General features: G+C 36.3%; 1 long non-coding RNA gene across 1 annotated transcript in view; it reads left to right on the forward strand.

Annotated features, from left to right (window-relative positions):
- LOC134732787 (uncharacterized) overlaps window positions 1-20758 on the forward strand; it is a 69164-nt gene that overhangs the window by 5884 nt on the left and 42522 nt on the right. Inside the window, exons 2-3 of the long non-coding RNA XR_010116317.1 lie at window positions 9928-9983; window positions 13406-13454. This is a non-coding gene — a long non-coding RNA (uncharacterized lncRNA). The remainder of the gene's footprint in view (window positions 1-9927; window positions 9984-13405; window positions 13455-20758) is intronic.

The raw sequence follows: 20758 nt of genomic DNA on the forward strand, positions 1-20758 counted from the left end.
GCTGTGAGTGAAATATTGTCTGTAGACCTGATACTTTCTCTTATGAGTGGTTCAACCACCAAGCAAGATCTAGGCAAAATAACAGAATGATAAACTAAAGAGAAAAGGGAGAGAGACTTTCTTCTAATAAATTAATGACTGATTGATCGGCTTATAAATTCTTTTTATGAAGATTGTTTCTTATTATAAATATATAGATAGATATATATATAGTTGTTGCTTATAGAAGCAACACCGAATCTTTTAAAGTTTTATGATGAGATTGCATGTAATAATAATTGGTATGTTTGCCTGAGTTTACTCTTAGGTAAATGTACTTAATTCATTTCACAATGTGACTGACTTTTTAAAAAAATTCTCAACTAATCCACTTTTCTACATTGTGTAGTTCTGAATTAACATAATCTATTAAGAATGGTTAAAAAAAACCCAGAAGTATCTGAACTTGGTGGAGACCATTGGATAATTATAATTACAGTCCTAGCATTGCATAGAAAAATAATAGGATAAGCTATCCTCTCTCAACATACTGCCTTAATAAGGCCTCATCTTGTCTGTGTCATTCTTCCCAGTTTTAGAATATAAATAGTCCAGATTTTATTTTTCTTTCAATACATTCCACATAAGACTCATGTGTTGAATGAGTAAATTGACTGATGGCATGCATATGTAGCTTTAACCAATGTGTATGTACAAATAAATGTTAGTTTAGAATTTATTTAGATGTCACACTTATAGATTTTTTAATTTTTTGGAATTTATGTCAATTTACATGCAATGCATTGCATCTAATTCTATCAGTTTTGACAGTGGTACACACCCAAGAACTCACCTCCATAGTCAAGTACAGAACATTTTCATTATCCCCATGCTGTTCCTTGTATCCCGTTGTCCCATTGCAGAATATTTCTTTTGCTACCCACTGCTCCAGGCAAGCATTGTTTTTTTTTTCTTTTATCCCTGTAGATTAGTTAGCACTTCAAATAATTTTATGTAAGTGGATTCATGCAATATACACCCTTTGGCTTTTTCACCCAAGATAGTGATTTGGGGTTGATTCAATCTCTTGTATATATAAATAGTTCCTTTCTTTTTTATTGCTGAGTAGTATTTCATTGTTTGAAATCACATTTTGCCTAACCACTCAGCTGCTGATTGACAGTTGGGTTGTTTGTGGTTTTTGAATATTGTTAATAAAGATGCCATTAATATTTGTGCATAAGACTTCGTGTAAACATGTTTTTATTTCTTTGTGAAAATACCTGAGTGGAATAGCTGGGTCAAATGGTATGAATATTTTGAACTCCAAGAAACTGAAAAACATTTTTCCAAAGTGGGTTATGCCACATTAAATTCCCACCAGTAGTATAGAGTTCTAGTTGCTGCATATCCTTACCAACACTTGGGATTTTGGGTAAATTTTGAATTTAGCCATTTTCATGAATGTAAAGTGGTAGTTCAGCTTTAATTTGCCTTTCTCTGATGAATAATGATGGTGAGCATTTTTTCTTGCACTTATTAGTTACTCAATATTTTCAGTTGTAAAGTATTATTAAATATTTTGCTTATTTTTATTGAGCTGTTATCTTATTATTGAGTTGTAAATTTTTTTGTAATCTAGATATAAGTTCCATGTCAAATATATGTATTGCATAATTTTCTTCCATTCTGTGACTTGCCTTTTTATTTTCGTAAAAGTAGTTTTCAAAGAGCAACACTTTTTAATTTTAATAAATTTTATCTTTTTTTGTTTTATGGTTTGTGTTCTCTGTGTCCTCCCTAAGATATCTTTGCCTCCCCAGATGGCACATATCTTTAAAATACTTGCTTCTAGAATATTTATCGTTGTTGTTTTTTTATGTTCAGGTCTATGATCCATTCAAAATTACAGGCATACCTCAGATATTACAGGTTGAGTTCCAGACCACCTCACAAAAGCAAATACGCAATAAAGTGAGTCAATGATGTTTTTTTGGTTTCTCAGTGCACATAGAGTTAGGCTTACACTATATTATAGTCTATTAAGTGTGCAATAACATTATGTCTAAAAAAATCAATGTACATACCTTAATTTAAAATATTTTATTGCTCAAAATGCTAATGATTATGAGTCTTCAACAAGTCATAATCTTTTTGCTGGTGGAGAATCATGCCTTAGTGTTGATGGATGGCTGCTAACTGATCAGGGTAGTAGTTGCTGAAGGCTGGCATGACTATGGCAACTTCTTTAAAACAAGACAATAGAGAAGTTTGCAGCATTTATTGGCTCTTTCTATCACAGAAGATTGTTCTGTAGCATGTGATGTTGTTTGATAGCATTTTACCGAGAGAAGAATTTTTTTCAAAATTGGAGTCAATCCTCTCAAACCCTGCCATTGCTTTATCAACCAAGTTTATGGAATATTATAAATTCTTTGTTTTGATTTCCACAATGTTCACAGCGTCTTCACCAAAAGTAGATTCCATCTTAAGAAACCACTTTCTTTGCTCCTCCATTAAAAATCAACACCCAATCTTTTAAAGTTTTATAATGAGATTGCAGCAATTCAGTCTCACCTTCAGATTTCATTTCTAATTCTAGTTTTCTTGCCATTTCTACCACATTGGCAGTTACTTCCTCCACTTAAATCTTGAACTCTTCAAAGTCATCCATGGGAATTGCAATCAACTTCTTTCAAAGTCCAGCTAATATTGATATTTTCACTTCCATTCATAAATCATGAATGCTCTTAGTAGCATCTAGAATGGTGAATTCTTTCCAGAGGTTTTCAATTTACTTTGGCTAGATCCATCAGAAGAATCAGTATCTGTGGCAGCTATAGCTCTATGAAACGTCTTTCCTAAACAGTAAAACTTGAAAGTTGAAATGACTCCTTCTTGATCCATAGGTTGCAGAGTGGATGTTGTGTTAGTAGGCATGAGCACAACATTAATCTCCTTGTACATCTCAATGAGAGCTCAATAATAAATATCTATTAATTTGCATAGAAATCAATAATAAGCCCAATACATGTTAACATAAAAAACATAACTTTGTAAAAATATTTATATATTTCAGAATGAAAAGTTAATGAGAAAAAGAGCATTGTTTTACACTAAAAAATACTTTAATGTCTGTTTCTACATTAAATCTGTTGAGATTTTACAGATCATTTACCTTCTGGAAAATTCCACTGTAAACTTATGAGAGTGTGAGAGTGAAAAGGCAATCAGTATCTTACCATTATTAGAAAAATAGTTTTAATTAAATCCTGGAACAGAATTTGAGAACTGCTGCTCTATTATCTTCTTTTTTAAAACAAATACTTCTTTTTTTAGTTACTTTTTTTTTTTATTTCCATGGGTTATTGGGGAACAGGTAGTGTTTGGTTACATGAGTAAGTTCTTCAGTGGTGATTTGTGAGATTTTGGTGCACCCGTTGCCCGAGAAGTATACACTGTACCCAATTTGTGGTCTTTTATCCCTCATTCCCTTCCCAACCTTTCCTTAAAAAACAAACAAACAAACAAACAAACAAAAACTATTCTTTTGCCAATATCACACGGTCTTGTTTAGTGTAGCTTTGCAGTGAGCCTTCAAATCAGTCAAATAAGTCCTCCAATTTTCTTCTTTTAAAAAAATCGTTTTGGCTATTGTAGGCCATTTGCATTTCCACATAAACTTTATAATCAGCTTCTTAGTTTCTACTAAACAACCTGTTGTAATTTTCATTGGCATAATGTTTAACTGTAGATCAATTTATGGAGAACTGATATCTTAAAAATACTGAGTTTTTTAAATCCATGAACATAGTTTCTCTTTTATTTTATTCAGATATTGTATAATTTCTCTCAGCAATGTTCCATAGTTTTGAGTGAAGATATAGTGTACATATTTTCTTAAAATTGTTTCTAATTATTGCTAATTATGTTATATTTCATGTGATTGTAAATAATTTTTTAAATTTTATTTTCCAGTGATTCATTGGCAGTATATTAAAATACAGTTGAGTTTTGCATATTAACATTGTGTACTAAGATGTGGATAAATTTACTTATTTTGAGTTTATGTTAGTAATAAACAATTACAGTCATTGAAATTATTTTTATCATTATGAAATGTTTCTCTTTATCTTTGTTAATACTTTGTAAATTTATCTGATATTGATAAAGATTTTTCTGCCTTTTTATATTATTTGCATGTGTATCTTTTTTAAATAACACACAAAATGTGTTATTTTTTAAATAACATACAAAACTTTAAAGTATGTCTTTTGTAAGCAGCATATTGTTGCTTTTTTATTCATTCTGATAATATCTGCTTTTTAATTAGTGTTTAATCCGTTAATACTTTAAAATTTTTTATTTCTAAATAATTTTAATTTAAAAGTGGAAAAGTGGTTCAGTGATTTCCCATGTAGTCTTCACCTGGATTCTGCTAATGTTAACATATGTATACATAATATTATAAAAACTAAGAAACTAACATTGATGTAACACTCAACTAACCTGTAAACTTTATTCGGTCTCAGAAGCTTTATTGCTGGTTGTGTTTTTTTGTTCCAGGATTTGGTCAGTAATCCTTCATTACATTTAGTTGTTAATTCCTTTTGTGTACTCCAGTCAGTGAGTTTTGTATGTAGTCTTTCCTTGTTTCTCGTGGCCTATTAATTTTGATGAGTATTAGTGAACTATTCTGCAAGAGCCCCTCAATTTGGATTTGTCTGATGTTTCCTCATTATTAAATTGAGGTTCCGTATTTTGGACAAAAAGTTGACTTGTTCTTTGCAGGTATCAGGGGTACATGATGTTGTAATATTAACTTGATCACTTGATTAGCTAAGTGTTTGCTGGGTTTTTCCACTGCAAAGTTTTGTTATTTGTAATTGATTAACATTTTTAAGGCTATGTTATTACTTAATGCAGTTTAATATGGCTGGATTGATGTTTATCACTTTATCATTTGCTTTGTTTCCTCTTTTTTGGTCTCTTTTTCTTTGCCTTTTCTTTGGATCGTTTCAATACCTTTATAATTTTATATAATTTAACTTTTGGCTTTTTACCCATAAGTCTCCATTTTAGGGGTTTTACTAGAATTTAAAATATATATTCATAATTTTTTAAACTTTATTTCAAGATAATATTTTCTACTTTACATAAAAGAAATTTTACAACTGTATAAGTACATTTATCTTTTCCTGTACTGTCCTGCATGCTATCACTGTCATATGAATTGCATCTACATATATTATAAACTCCATCAAACACTATAATTTTTATTTCAAACAGTTATATATTATATTTTTTTAAAGTGAAAAAAATTAATCACTTATATTCTATCAGATACTTACCATTTCTACTGTTCTTTACTTATTCCTGAAGATCCACTTTTCTTTTGATATTACCTCCCTTTAACCTTAAGAAACTTCTTCAGCATTTCTCTTGGTGTAGGTCTGGGCCCAACATATTCTCTTCAATTTTTTTTATCTCATAATGTCTGCATTTAGTCTTTGTTCCTCAAAGCTATTTTTGCTAGATGCAAAACTCCCCTTTCAGCTTTTTATTTTTTCTTCCCTATTTGGCACTTTTCTGCCCTCCGCAGCTTCTGATGAGAAATCAGTAGTCATTGAATTGGTATCTCCTTGTATGTAATGTGTCATGTTAATTTCATTGCTTTCAAGATAATTTTCATTATATTTAGTTTCAAGAGTCTGACATAATTTGTCTAGGTATAATTTTTCTTTTGTGGGAACTCTGAGCTTCTTGAATCTCAATTTATGGCTTTTACCAAATTTGAATTTTCAGCCTTTGTTTCTTCAAATATTTTCTGCATTGTTCTCTCTCTCCTCTTCTTCTGTAACTCCAAGTACCAATATGTTATACATTTTTCTGTTTTTATTTTAAATCTCTTCTTTAGACTGGATCATTTCTATTAATCTATCTTCAAGATCAATAATTCTTTTTTGTCTCTGCATTCTAGTATTAGGGCATGCAGTAAATTTTTTATTTGATATTGTATAATTTTTCCTACTCAATATATTTTTTGGAGTGGATTTAGGCTCAGATAAAATTTGAGAAGAAATATATAGTTCCCATATACTTCCTACCCCTACACGTTCATAGCTTCCCACACTATCAGCACACTGCACCTGAGTAGTACATTTATTACGGTTGATAAATCTACATTGAGTGACACATCATCACCCAAAGTCCATAGCTTACATTGGGGTTCCCTCTTGATGTTATGCATTCTATGGGTTTTAAAGAATGTATAATGACATGTTTCCAAGTTATAGTGTCATATGGAATAATTTCACTGTCTAAAAATCTTTTATGCTCTGTATACTGATTCCCCTTTCCTCCCTAACCCTTAGTAACCACTAATCTTTTTCAGTTTTCAGTTTTGTCCTTTTCAGAATGTAATATAGCTGGAATCATATTGATGGAAGCCTTTCTAGATTGTCTTCTTTTGATTAGTAACATGCATTAAGGTTTTATGCCTTTTCATGGCTTGATACATCATTTCTTTTTAGTGCTGAATAACATTTCATTCTCAATGTACCGGTTTATTTATCCATTCACCTCCTGAAGGATATGTTGGCTATTTCCAGGTTTTGGTAATTATGAATAAAGCTGCTTTAAACACGCATGTTCAGGCTTTTATGTGGACATAAATTTTTAGTTTGTTTGGGTAAATGCCAAAAAGTGTGATTGCTTGATTGTATGGTAAGAGTATGTTTAGTTTTCTGGGAAAATGTCTTCCAAAATAGCCATATCATTTCGCATTCACACTAGTAATGAATTAGAGTTCCTGTTGCTCTGCATCCTTGTCAGCATTTGGTGTTGTCAGTGTACTGAATTGTGGCCATTCTAACAGTTTTGTAATGGTATCTCATTGTTTTAATTTGCATTTCTTTGATTACACATGATGTGAACTCTCTTTTTATATGCTTATTTGCCTGCCATCTGTGTATCTTCTTGACTCCTTCTGTGGGTAGGAGTCAGTTCAGGTGTTCGACCATTTTCTATTAAGGTTATATGTTTTCCTATTGTTGAGGTAGATATATTTTTTCAGTTCTAACATTTCATTAGGTTTATTTTTATGTTTTGTATTTCTATGCTAAAGTTTTCTTTCATCCATCACAGGCATATTTTCTTCTACCTCAATGAGCACATTTATAATAGTTGCTGAGCTGTTTTTGCCTGATGATTTCAACATTTGGATCACCTTGGAATTGGCTTTTACTTATTTTCTTTTTGCTTGAGATTGTCACATTTTCCTAGCTTTGTGGGTATAGAGTAATTACACGTGGTGTCCTGGATGTTTAGCATGTTATGTTTTAGAGTCTCTGGATTCTGTTGCATTTCTTCAAAGAATGCTATTGTTTTGTTTTGAAAAGCAATTAACTTCATTGGACTTAAACTTCCCACTTGTGGTCAGAGACAGCTTTGATCACTGGCTTTCTCATTTCTTAGGTCCCCCTTACTTTCTGATGGCTCTGGTTGCCACATGTCCCTTTCTCTAGCTCCTCCAGCAAAAAAGGGTCAGTTTTATATCAGAGTTTTAGCCACTCCCCTCCATGGGTAGAATTATGACTGCCCTCAGGGCAAAGCTACAAAAAACAAGGCACTCTATGCCAGTGGCTTCCTCCAAATTTTAACTCACTTATCCAATACCTCTGCTTTGTTTACTTTCCAGAGTCTGGATTATTTCTGCTTGTTTGTTTTTCCCTTTTGTTCCTCACCCTCGCCCACATCAAATGTAGGGTTATTATATGCAGGAATGCAGGAAGTTTGATATTAGGTGCTCACTCCTCCTAAATAGTAGCAGACTCCTAGACTATTTAATCTTTGATGACTCACATGTATCTCACTCAAAGAAATTGAGAAAGGTCTTAAAGAGTTGAGATGCTCTATTGTCTGACATGTCATTTGATTATATTTCTATAAGTGGCTTTTGAATGTTTCTAGTTAGTGAGTACAACTATCTTAATTTTGAAACATTATTCTATAAAACAAAAGTACAAGTAGAGAAAAAAATAGAGCAGTTAATGAGTGGTTTTTGCTTAGCAAAAGGTAGTTTGAATGAACTCTCACAGTTGATGAAATCAGTGATGATAAAGCCAAGCCACTCTGACATCTACACAGCATTCCATATTTTTATATATAGTTCCATTTTAATTTTTTTCTCATATGAATAACTGTTTTAATCTTAAGACACTTGAATTGTTGACTAAAACTGAGGATGCGTTACTGTGCAGTGGATAAGAGTAAATTGTACATGAACCCAGGAGGCGGAGCTTGCAGTGAGCAGAGATCTGGCCACTGCACTCCAGCCTGGGTGACAGAGCGAGACTCCATCTCAAAAAAAAAAAAAAAAAAAAAAGAGTAGATTGTTTATGTTCAAATCACAATCCCACTACTTCCTAGTTGTAAAACCCTGGGTAAGTTACTTAATTTCCTATATATCAATTTTCTCATCTTTAAAATGGGAAAAATGATGATATATACTTCATTAAGATGCTTATAAAGAAATTAATGTGTTCAGGTTTTAGAGACTATCTGACACATTAAAAAATGCAATTTTTTTCTTTTTTTTATTACACTTTAAATTCTGGGATATATGTGCAGAACGTGCAGGTTTGTTACATAGGTATACATGTGCCATGGTGGTTTGCTGCACCTGTCAACCCATCATCTGGGTTTTAAGCCCTGCATGCATTAGATATTTGTTCTAATGCTCACTCTCCCCTTGCCCCCCACTCCCGATAGGTCCCAGTGTGTGATGTTCCTCTTCCTGTGCCTACGTGTTCTCAATGTTCAACTCCCACGTACCTATGAGTGAGAACATGTGGTGTTTGGTTTTCTGTTCCTGTGTTAGTTTGCTGAGAATGATGGTTTCCAGCTTCATCCATGTCCCTGGAAAGGATATGAACTCATTCTTTTTATGGCTACATAGTATTCCATGGTGTATATGTGTCACATTTTCTTTAACCAGTCTATCATTGATGGGCAAAAAAGTGCCATTATTTGTTATTGTTATTTTTATCCTTAGAAACATTAGGATGATAGATATGTCTTTAAAATTTGAAGTAGATAAGGAGATTTATGGAGAAGTATACAACATAGAGAGAATGGTAATTATTCCTCATTTAGATCTTGATCGGAGCAAATTTATCATTATTTATGCTTCACATCAGAAGTTATTTTTCTCTGGTAATATTTTACATACTTTCCTTTTTATCGTGTTGGTCTCTCTGGGTAGAATTGTCTGGAAAACTCCTTTGAGGTATGTTCTTTTAAAAATTGCCCAGTTATCCCTTACCACATACTTCAAATGATCCCTGAAAGGCAGCATAATGTAGGGAACTTCATCTTCTTTGGAATCAGATAGATTTTGAGTATCACCTCTGTCACTCACAAGATGTGGAAGTTGAGACTTACCCTCATCTAAAAATGGGGGAAAGATTGTTCATATAAAAGGAATACTGAAGATTAAATAAGATGGCATTTGTTTAGTGTTTTTTCGGGGTCTAGAATGTTTTAGGTACCCACTCACAGTAAATTCCTTTCTCTTTTCCCATGTCATTCTGCTATGAAGTCTTCCTGAACACTTCTAGGAAGATCACATCTGTCCTTTCTCTAGTCTTTCAATTAAAATCTTCATCATATTTCATTAACATGTCTTTCTTTATCACTGTGTTGGCTCCTCCTTGAGGGCAGAAACCTACATGTCTTTTATAAGGGTCACTGTAGATTGTCTCAATGTTTGTATGTTTAGTGAATGAATAAAAATACGATTAACTTGAATTTTATTTGAACATAATTTTCACATACTAATTAATACAATCTGAGAGTAGATCAATGAGCATTTAAATCAAATGAAATACTGTAGAGCAAAACAAATATAAAGACTTTTCTTTTGTCTTACTCTGACATTTTTTAAAGGTAATGAAAACATCCCCATGACCAGAAATCCTCAGGAATAATTCCTCTTGACTGCAGTAAGTACCTACTTTTGAGAAACAGAAAGCTGATGAGCTGCAGGCTTCCCTGCTGCTAAATTCATCTAACAAGGCACTCCTGATGTGTTCTGATTTTAAGGCCAATGGGAACACTATAGATTGGTTTGCTGCTCTCTTTCCTGATAAAGAGAAGACTTTGAGATGTGCATGTTTATGTTGGTAAATAAATTCTGGTATGAAATGAGAATTCAAGAATCAAGCCTAAGGCATCAAAAACAGTAATAAAGTGAATTTGTAGGCATGTTGTCTTTGGTGCTTCCAGGACAAAGTCTGCATAGCTAAGGTAAGTCTGAAAAATCAGTAGCCATCTGCACCTCTGGGTGTTATAGCCAGGACCTGAAATGACCTGTCTGTGTGTCTAACAAGATAGTTGAGAGATACTGGGTCCTTTAAATGGATTAATCTCTTTCAATAAGTTATATGATTGGGAAATAAAACAACGTTATCAGAAGTGCCCAAAACAGATTGGTACAAAGCTTGCCAAATACCAATTACAACTAAAATGACTTTTTTATTTGGGTGTAGAACGAGCTAAGCAAAAAAGGGTTAGGTTTCTTTTCAGGAAGCTGAGGAAAAACAACAGGACTATTCAATTCCAATTGCTACATTCTACATCAAGAAAAGTGGTATGCAAATGACAAAGAGAGAAGTAACACAAAGGAAGAAAATCAAACTTACCACTGGGACAAACATGCAAGAGCACATCCAACTGTAACATGTGAATTAATTATTCAAATTAGAGAAACACATTTCATGCTAGGATACTGAAAACATGATAGGATGACAGAAACATTATCTATTAGGAATTATGAGAAGTCAGAAAGGTAAAGGACCCAATTAAGAGAGATACAAGAGGGAGAGAGAAATGAAAAGGGAGAGGGAAGGAAGGAGGAGAGGGGAAAAGGGAGGAAGGAAGGAAGAAAACGATCTAGTTTTTAGAAGATAGAAGGGTGTTAGGACGAGAATGTTAACTGTAGAAACCACAGCTTGCAAACTTTGATGATGGTATTTGGCAGAATTCTGTTCTTCATTGTTAAATTGAATGGTACTAATCTCTTCGGAAAAAGAAAGCATTAATTGGGAACCATAAGGAGCATATAAAAACATTTTATTGGCCAGGCGCAGTGGCTCACACCTGTAATCCTAGCACTTTGGGAGGCTGAGGCGGGCAGATCACCTGAGGTCAGGAGTTCAAGACCAACCTGGCCAACATGACGAAACCCATCTCTACTGAAAATACAAAAAGTAGCCAGGCGTGGTGGTGGGCGCCTGTAATCCCAGCTACTTGGGAGGCTGAGGCAGGAGAATCATTTGAACCCAGGAGCCGCAGATTGCAGTGAGCCGAGATCAATGCCACTGCACTACAGCCTGGGCAACAGAGCGAGACTCTGTCTCAAAAATAAATAAATAAATAAATAATAAAAAAACATTTTATTGGTAGACTAAAATAATTTTATTGGCATGAGCTGTCTTTTTTTCAGCAAGGTGTTTGAAAAGTTTTCTCCATAATGTGCTAATGAACACGTCTTATTGAACATGTGTTGAATGATTGTGTTCAAGATGAGGGCAATGAATTTTCAGCCAGCACCACAACACATTATAATGACATTTAGGAATAACATACTTGTTAAGAGCAAAGGATCTGGAATCAGTCAGATCTGGGCTTGAATTTCATATCTAATGCTTAATACTTGTGAGTCCTTCGGAAATGTACTTAGTTACTAAGTCTGAAAAATTGAGATAATAACAGTACCAACTCCCTAGAGTTGTTCAGAAGATTAACTATGAGAATACACATAAACTGGTCAGCACAGTGGCTAGAGCATACACGGAGATATGCAAAGAGTACTTACTATAAAGGCATTCAGAAAGGCATCTCATCCTTTTGTGGAGTAGGAGTCAGAATTGGCCAGGGAAGGAGAGGTGTAGGGACAGTCACTAGGAGCAAATATATACATGCAAGAGGGTAATAGAGCTGATGCATTTCCTCATCTGCAAATAACAGTTATAGCTTTAGCTTGGAGAAAGGAAACACTTAAGGAGACGAAAGTGGTGAAGGGTGAGACAGGGTAGGGAGACAAGGGTCAAATTAAAATGGAGTTTACATGTCGTATTCAGGGTTTAGAAGTTATACTAAGCATGTGTATGAGAGGAGATTTCAGGATAATTTGGAATAGTAGAGCTTGAAAATATTTTAGTAACTATAACATTGAACTTTAAGGGGCTATCAGATTAAAATGGAATAGCTATGCCGATTCTTCACTGAAAGGGCACAAAGTCAAAGAAGCACCTCATCAATATATTCAGTAGATCAGGAGGTAGCTCTTTCTCAATAACTTTCAAATAATCCTACTTTTGTTATGATCTTCAAGTTTCTTTCTGTTTACGAATTTTTTTTCCCCCATAAATGCAATTGAAGGCATTTGGTAAAGTCCCCACAAGAGGGTTTGCACGTGATACGGTTCTGAACCGTATGCAGCACACACTTATATGTTAGACTGAAAAGAGAATTAGACCTTAGTAACTTTTAAGAAAGATCACTAATGCAAGACAAAACCAATCTTCTTGTGGGTTGTTTTTTTTTTTTTTTTTTTTTTTTTAACTTCAAAGGGAGGCTTTGAATCCTAGCATCTTCTTTGAAAGTCTTTAAGATGGCATCAAAATTTTAAGCAGTTGGTTTCCATCTTGCAAGTGACTCTGAGCTCTTTAAACTTTGGGAATGAAAACAAAAAAAGTGAGTGATATTAATCTTCTCATTTTCGGGATTTTTGTGTATTATGATTTCTTTTTTTCAAAATATCTGAATGAATACATTATTAGAAGAAATTGCTTATGACCTCGATTCTGGTATGAATGAACTATGGCTGAAGTAGTAAAACAAGAAAATGGGAGTGAGCTAAAGTGTTCTTTCCCCATTCTGCATTAGCTTTTCAATAATGAAATTCATGTTCAAAGAATATAATGGTGTCTTCATTCATTCATTCAACTGCAATAAAAGATTACAAGTATCTACATCTATTTATCATAGCAGTGCTTTTTATTTTCTTTACTACTGTTTATAATTTGGTCTTTAGTCCTATATTTGAGGGTTTTTAAATCTAACATTTTAAAATTAAATACTAAGTTCTGAAGCTACAAAATTTGGGTTTGATTCTTTACTCTTTCAAGTTTTGACTTGCAAAAAATGATACTTTTATTTAGCTCTAAGTTTCTCCACTATAAAATAGGTCATGAATGGAATCAGAGGCTTGAATTCTGAGAGCCCTGGTTCAAATTTATATAAGGTAAATTTATTCTGAGGGTTAAGTTGTCTAATATCAGTAGTACATTCGATAACACATAGTAAGTGCTGAATAAGAAGGTACAATATTAATAGTAACACCTGCTCTTCTTAATTCTAGGTTAATGGTGCAGATTTCTGAGTTTTATGAAATATGTCATCATGTGATGGTATGTATAAGAAAAATACTCAGAGGTAGAAAGTGCTAAATAAATATTTGATGAGTAAATGAATTAAAATTGAACATATTAAAACAGTATCCTCCTTTGCTCAGAGTATGTTATGGGGTAATAATAATTGACAAGGTATAAAAATCTTAGCTCAACATGTAATGTTCTACGATTTGAGGCAAAAAAAAAATTATACCTTGTAAGACTCAGCCTCCTTTTTTGCAAAATGAATATAATACATGTGATTACTATTATTTAGGATACTATAACATTAAATTATTATTCACCAGCTTTTTGGGAAAAATGCTGTCAGCAGTTAGATATGTTTGAACTGTTGTTTTAAAAGAATAACCAGCCGGGCACAGTGGCTCACTCCTGTAATCCCAGGACTTTGGGAGGCCGAGGTGGGTGGATCACAAGGTCAGGAGATTGAGACCATCCTGGCTAGCATGGTGAAACCCTGTCTCTACTAAAAAATGCAACAAAAATTAGCCGGGCGTGGTGGCGGGTGCCTGTAGTCCCAGCTACTGGGGAGGCTGAGGCAGGAGAATGGCGTGAACCTGGGAGGCAGAGCTTGTAGTGAGCCAAGATTGTGCCGCTGCACTCCAGCCTGGGCGACAGAGTGAGACTGCATCTCAAAAAAAAGAATAACCACATTATTAGAGGTAGATATCATTTAGGATGATTTTCAAGTTTCAACTTTTATAAAGGTTTGGAATTGGTCTCATCAGTTATTTAATTTTGTAATTAAAGCATGTTTAAGGAAAACACACTTTGTTATCCATTGTGAAGTATTAGAAGTTGTATGCAAATAACTTGCATTTTGAGAATTCTAGAGTAAATTAGAATTGTACACACATCTCACCTTCATACTGAAACTAGAGGTGGTTCTGTGTATAATATTTATTACAACACTGAGGCTTTAACTCCACAACTGGTAGGATTAAGTACGAGATAACACACATGACAGTCTCAAGTATATATTCACAATACAACCACAGACTGCAGGGTGGACTTATGGATGACTTGTCTGAGGGCTGACAAGTCCTGGATTACATGGGAGCTTCTCATCCTTGGCACATCTGCCTTTGAACTGACAGCAGCCACCTGTGGTCTGGCTCGCTGATCTCCAGTGGCCTGTGCTGTTTCACACCCAAACTGGATTAGGCTACTCTCTCTGAGGTTTGAGTCTCTATCCATAGACTCATAGTCTAATTGCCATACCCAGTCCCCACCATGTGATCTAGTACTGAACACAGAAACTTTTTTTTTTTTTTTTTGAGGTGGAGTCTTGCTCTGCTGCCCAGGCTGGATGGAGTGCAGTGGAGTGATCTTGGCTCACTGCACGCTCCGCCTGCCAGGTTTACACCATTCTCCCGCCCCAGCCTCCCGAGTAGTTGAGACTACAAGGCGCCTGCCACCACACCTGGCTAATTTTTTGTATTTTTAGTAGAGATGGGGTTTCACCATGTTAGCCAGGATGGTCTTGATCTCCTGACCTCGTGATCCGCCCGCCTTGGCCTTCTAAAGTGCTGGGATTACAGGCGTGAGCCACCGCGCCCGGCCAGAAACATTTCTTTTTTTTTTGAGACGGAGTCTTGCCCTGTCACCCAGGCTGGAGTGCAGTGGCACAGTCTCAGCTCACTGCAAGATCCCCCTCCTAGGTTCATGCTATTCTCCTGCCTCAGCCTCCCGAGTTGCTGGGACTACAGGCACCTGCCACCACGCCCGGCTAATTTTTTGTATTTTTAGCCAGGATGGTCTCGATCTCCTCACCTCGTGATCTGCCCACTTCGGCCTCCCAAAGTGTTGGGATTACAGGCGTGAGCCACCGCGTCCGGCCCAGAAACACTTCTTATAGTTCATTGAGGATGTTAAGTTGTTCCTGAATGTGCACATGCTCAAAGGACAACAAATGCTTTATTTCTCTCCATGTTGCCTCTTGTTCTCCCTGAAATTGGATGGAAATCTATGAATAATACACCTAATGAATATTTACGGAGTGCCTAGTTTGTGCCAGACCTTTGCCAGGTATATTTCATGGACTGCTTTGAAATGATTATGTTATTCCTTTTAAGTGTGCAATATTCTTTTAAGGGCTGAAGGGATATTTGAACAGTTTTCATCAGTTGGAGTTGTGTGTTTGCGAATTGGCAGACAGCCTTATTGTTTCACACTCTTGATGTGTATGCTGAACAGGTCAGCAATCCAGCTGTTTGTTGGGTCTTTGCTTGGGTTCCCTAGAAAACAGAGCCTGAGAAGAAAAGCTCACTTGTTAACCATGTAAGGGAGGGGCAGGGCTGGTATGAAATCTCAGAACAGCATGAAGAGGCAGAAAAGGGGAGTAGGATAGAAAAGGAGGAAAGCAAATATAACATTCTGTATTACCAAGATGGCAACAGCTTCCCAGTTAGCTGGTTGATCGATCCTAGGGCCTTTCAGGACAGGCTGTAGAGAACCACTGTGCCTTTGAGAAGAGTCAGTGGGCCATGTGCAAAATGAAAATAAATTATCTCCGAGATCCTTCTGTTCTGTTCTCACTGGTCCATGTTCAACCATATAACCCAGCTGGTTAGCACTCTGAGCTATTGTAGCTCAAGTCCCACTTTTGAGACACTCTGAGGAGCTGTGAATGTTTAAGACCCCCTCCCTTCTAGTGGTGTTATCCAGTGCCTCCTAGCAGACAATAGGGAGGCCTGGCCCTAGGACTTTGGGTACTGCACTTCATCTAAGACTGGGTGTCAGGCCAGTAGAGGGTTTGCATCTTCCCACTTGCTATGGAGAGCATCAGGGAAAGCCATGCCTGAGCCCAGTCCACATCCAGGTTAAGTGGAACCAGCTGGCTGGGGCTCTCCACAGAGCAAGCCATCAAGTGCCCAGGAGACAGATGGAGCCAAGCAAATCTGGGGAGGTATACAAATTGGGTTGGATATGATTAGACGTTTTAATGGACCCGGTATAGAAGTAGGATGCAAATCAGAAATGGACATTTATTGAGGATCTACTGTATGACAGGCTCTATGTGAAGTTTTTTTTTTCCCATGTAACAACATATGTTATGCTGATAAGCATGCAAATTTGTATATATTAGTATGATGTAAATACATATGTAGCTATAAAGATGTTTTAAGGCCAAATTGACACAGAAGATGCTTTTCTTATCTCATATTTCCATAATCCTATTTAATTCAGTCAACTCAAATCCATCTAGAGTTAATTATCTCTCATTAATTGTTTGGGAATTACAAGTTGTGTGAGACCTGGACTCTCACCAGTGCTCCCATCAAGCTTTGGCAACCTACAGCTTGTGCTGTTTACACACATTGTTATATTTGCTGACTTCCACCTGTAACAAACTCATCTGGACTCTTAAAAGTTACCTGTATCTGACCTTTATGCTCACTTTCCCCTTTTCTGTCTAACCTCCTCCCTTTTTAGTGCACTGGGACTTCCTTGTGTCCAGGACTGATCTCTTTAACTGTGTCCTGGTTCTGCCATCCTTGCTCCACCTCTCCTTAACCAGAGACCTGCAGCCAGCCCTTCTCTCCCTGCTGCACCTCGACCTCTCTCTGTCTGCTAGATATTTCCATGATAATCTGTGGCCGACACCCTTAACTGTCTAACTCAACTTCTCCCTTCTATTTTTTGAGACAGAATCTCGCTCTGTCGTCCAGGCTGCAGTGCAGTGGCGCGATCTCAGCTCACTGCAAGCTCCGCCTCCCGAACTTCTCCCTTCTTTACGATCACTCTCTTGCTTCTTGCAAGCATAACAGAGCCCACATTTTACCAGGTGCTCATCTTTTGCTGTCTCGTTTTCTAGGAAGGTGCCCATCTGTAGTTTCCGGGAGCGCAGTCTTCAATTGTGTTGTAGTCTCACCCACTACCTTACTGATGATTGGTCTAGGGCTGAGCACATGATACTATTTTGGCCAATAAGAATGAGGGGAAGTTTCCTGAGTGATACTGGGAAAAATTTTCTCATTTCAAAAAGAAATAGGCAGGAAAACATCTTCCCCTGATTCTGCTGCTCTGCCTTTTTTTCTGCTTCTGAATGCTGTTGATGGAGGACTAAATGCCTGAAGTTGATGCAACCATTTAGGAGTATGAAGGGGCAAGCCTGAGGGCAAAATCCAAAATGATGAGGATGTAACAGAAAGATGAAAAGACCTAAATCCTGATGATGGCATGTAACTACTGCCCTACTCATTGATAGCTGGGATAACAACTTTTAGCTGTCAGCTTGTTTCATCTTCTTTTTACTCTTACACCAAATAACATTTGTCATCTGCTCCACGTGTCTTCTGAAGCTGTTCTCAGTAAGGTCACAATAATCTTTCAATTGACAAAACAACTGACAGTTTTCAATCTTTATCTTGCGTGACCCCTGCATTTTATCGTTGACCTCAGCCTATATGAAATGCCATCCTTCCCTGGATTCAACTAAGTAGCTTCCTCCTGCTTTACTTCTTGACTTTCTGGTCACTTCTCAGGGATTTCAAACATTGTTTTGGAATATTTGAAACAAACTAAAAGTGTAAGAAATAATGTAACAGACATCTGCGTTTCCACCAGCTAGCTTTAACAAACAGTAACATCTAATCGTATTTATTTGTTTTGGATCTTTTTGGATTCGATCTTCTTTTCTGTCACCTGCCCTCAAAGTCACCTTCTCTAGAGTTGTTCTTCTGCTTTTATTATTGTTATTATTACGATTTTATTTACTTGTGCCTTCCTTGGCAATTGTATCCACACTCATGGCTTTACAATAGATTTTTCCATCTGAGACTGCCTTCCCAAGTTTAAAACCTATGGATCTTAGGCATTTTCACAAAAATATTTCATAGGTACCTTAAATACATATAATACACATCTCCGTCTAGTTTTAGAGCACACAGAAGTTCATCAACACAGAAGGATCTGTTTCTCAGAAGGAGAGTGGCCCCTCAGGGACTGTGTTCTTTATTCAAAATTCTGGAGACTTCACAATGGTTCTCATTCTAAGGATACATACATATGCTCTCTCCAGCATGGCTGTCTGCCTCAGATACTTAAAGCAGAGAAGTCATGAGTGCCTTACACTGGAGCTTGGGTCAATTAGAGTTCTTTATTTTGCTTTGAGTAAGCCTGTACTCAAGGTGAGTAGCTTTATGGTCACATACACACACACACACACACACAAATCCCTTCCTGGCTGTGAAAAACTCAGAATTGGAAGATTTTAATTTATCAGAATCATCTTTTGTCAGTCAGCTTTTAATTAAGTGAGTCCTCAAGCTTCCAATGGAGACTAATCGCAGCACTGTGTTGCTCAATGCACATTATAGACCCATTCACGCATTCAATCGATGTTTATTGAACGTTTATCACATGCTATTAGGCACTGTTACGGGTGATAGGAATTTGGTGGTGATCTCCATGAAGTTGGGATTCTGTTGAGCAAGAAAGCCATTAATAAATTCATCATCCAAATAAACTTAAATATATACCAATGATAAGGCTGTGAGTTATAGATCCTATGGACATGTAAAATAGGTGATCTGACATAATTTGGGGATGGCCATGGCAGAATTGCGTGTGGACTGAAAATTTGCTAATCATTTGGAGCTAACAAGGAAAGTGTGTGTGATAGAGGTGGTGGGGGTGGGGAGAATGTTCCAAGAGGAAACAATATATGTAAAGACCCTATGATAAGAGAGTGCCAAACAGGTCTGTATTCTTTCTTTCACTTTGAATTCTCAAAGTGCATACCTAAGAAATTTAAGTTTTACAAATACTGTGAGGAAAGTGTTGAATACATCTTAACCTCTTTCTTCTTTTCATAGATTCACAAGGCGTTTTAGCCTACTAAAGATTGAAAAATTATGGCATATATAACTGGTTTAACTTTGTTTAATTAAACATGCCCACATGTCCCAAACTTATTTTACCACGAAATTCTTTTTTTCTGCATTAATGGTTATTCACCTGGAGCACAATTAGTAATCTTAGCAAACAAAACAAAACATACAGCTGTCTGGGCTACATTATTCCAGGGATTAGTGATTCCCTGGCTCTTTGATGTGGGACATCTCAGGCCAAAACTGGCTGACCAGGTTTAGACAAGAGATAAAGCAGTTAGATCTGCAGATGTCTGTCCTGGTCTGTAAAACGTGTGGGGTCTTTGGTGAAAACCTCATTAACCAGTCATTTTAGCACAAATTACTCCCAGATCTCCCAATCCTGGGGCACACAGACAAGTCTATTCTCTTCTGCTTCAGTCAGAAATCTCTAGTCTACACCAAGGGTCACGACTTTCTTCTGAAAGGATCGGATGGCAAATGTTTTATGCTTTAGGGCCATTTGGACACTGTTGCAACTACTAAACCCTGCTACTGTAGTGGAAAATCAGCCATGGACAATAGGTAAATGTATGAGCGTAGCTGCATTTTAATAAAAATATATTTGCCAAAACAGGCAGTCCATCAGCAGGCCATAATTTGCCACCTCTAGGTGCATCCTATTTCTGAAAGTCATTCTGGGTGAAATTACTTTCTAATGCCATTTTGCATCTAAACCACAGGTTCATGTGCAATCACACCTTCCTTATGGATTACATATTGCAATGTGACAAACAGTGGTGATGAATACTGTGTGAGGGTTTCCACAGGGGATCTTCCTGAAGGGTGGTGAACAGTTTGTGGTTTCCATAGGGTTCATGGGGCAACCTACTTCTACCCAAGTTTTCTCACATACCTCCTAGATTTTTTTTTCATGTTTCTAGAAGAAATTCAACTTTGTGGAGCTATCATGTGGTTTTACAAACAAGGGGCTCTAAAGTTAACTGATATTATGGTTTCAAGAACAGGTCTTAGCATACTGACTATGTTACTACAAGCCACAGTCGTACAATAGCCCTGTGTTTTCTTCCATTGTCTAGCTGTGAAATCTAGAACCAGAATTGGCCTTTGTCTCAACAAAGGTCACTCAAAGTTAAAAAAAAAATTACACCAAAATACATACACACGTATAAAATAACTTCACTACCTATACATCCTTAAACCATAGGAACAACTTTTATGCATCAATCACCAGGCATCTTACTTGCAATGTGCACAGAAATAAGAGGAAAAGCTTTTAATTACCTGCTTTTTCACAGCTAATAATGGGCTCATAGGTTGATATGACTCCAGGATGGTATTATTTTCAATGACCCTAAGTGCTATGGCATACCCTTATCTAGTTTCTGACCTGAGGGCAGTGAACCTGCTGGGTAAGGTCAGCCATAGGAAATTAGCTCACAAAACAGATGCCACCCTCTGCCCAAC

Source organism: Symphalangus syndactylus, chromosome 2, assembly GCF_028878055.3.
Source record: "Symphalangus syndactylus isolate Jambi chromosome 2, NHGRI_mSymSyn1-v2.1_pri, whole genome shotgun sequence".
Taxonomy (NCBI): domain Eukaryota; kingdom Metazoa; phylum Chordata; class Mammalia; order Primates; family Hylobatidae; genus Symphalangus; species Symphalangus syndactylus.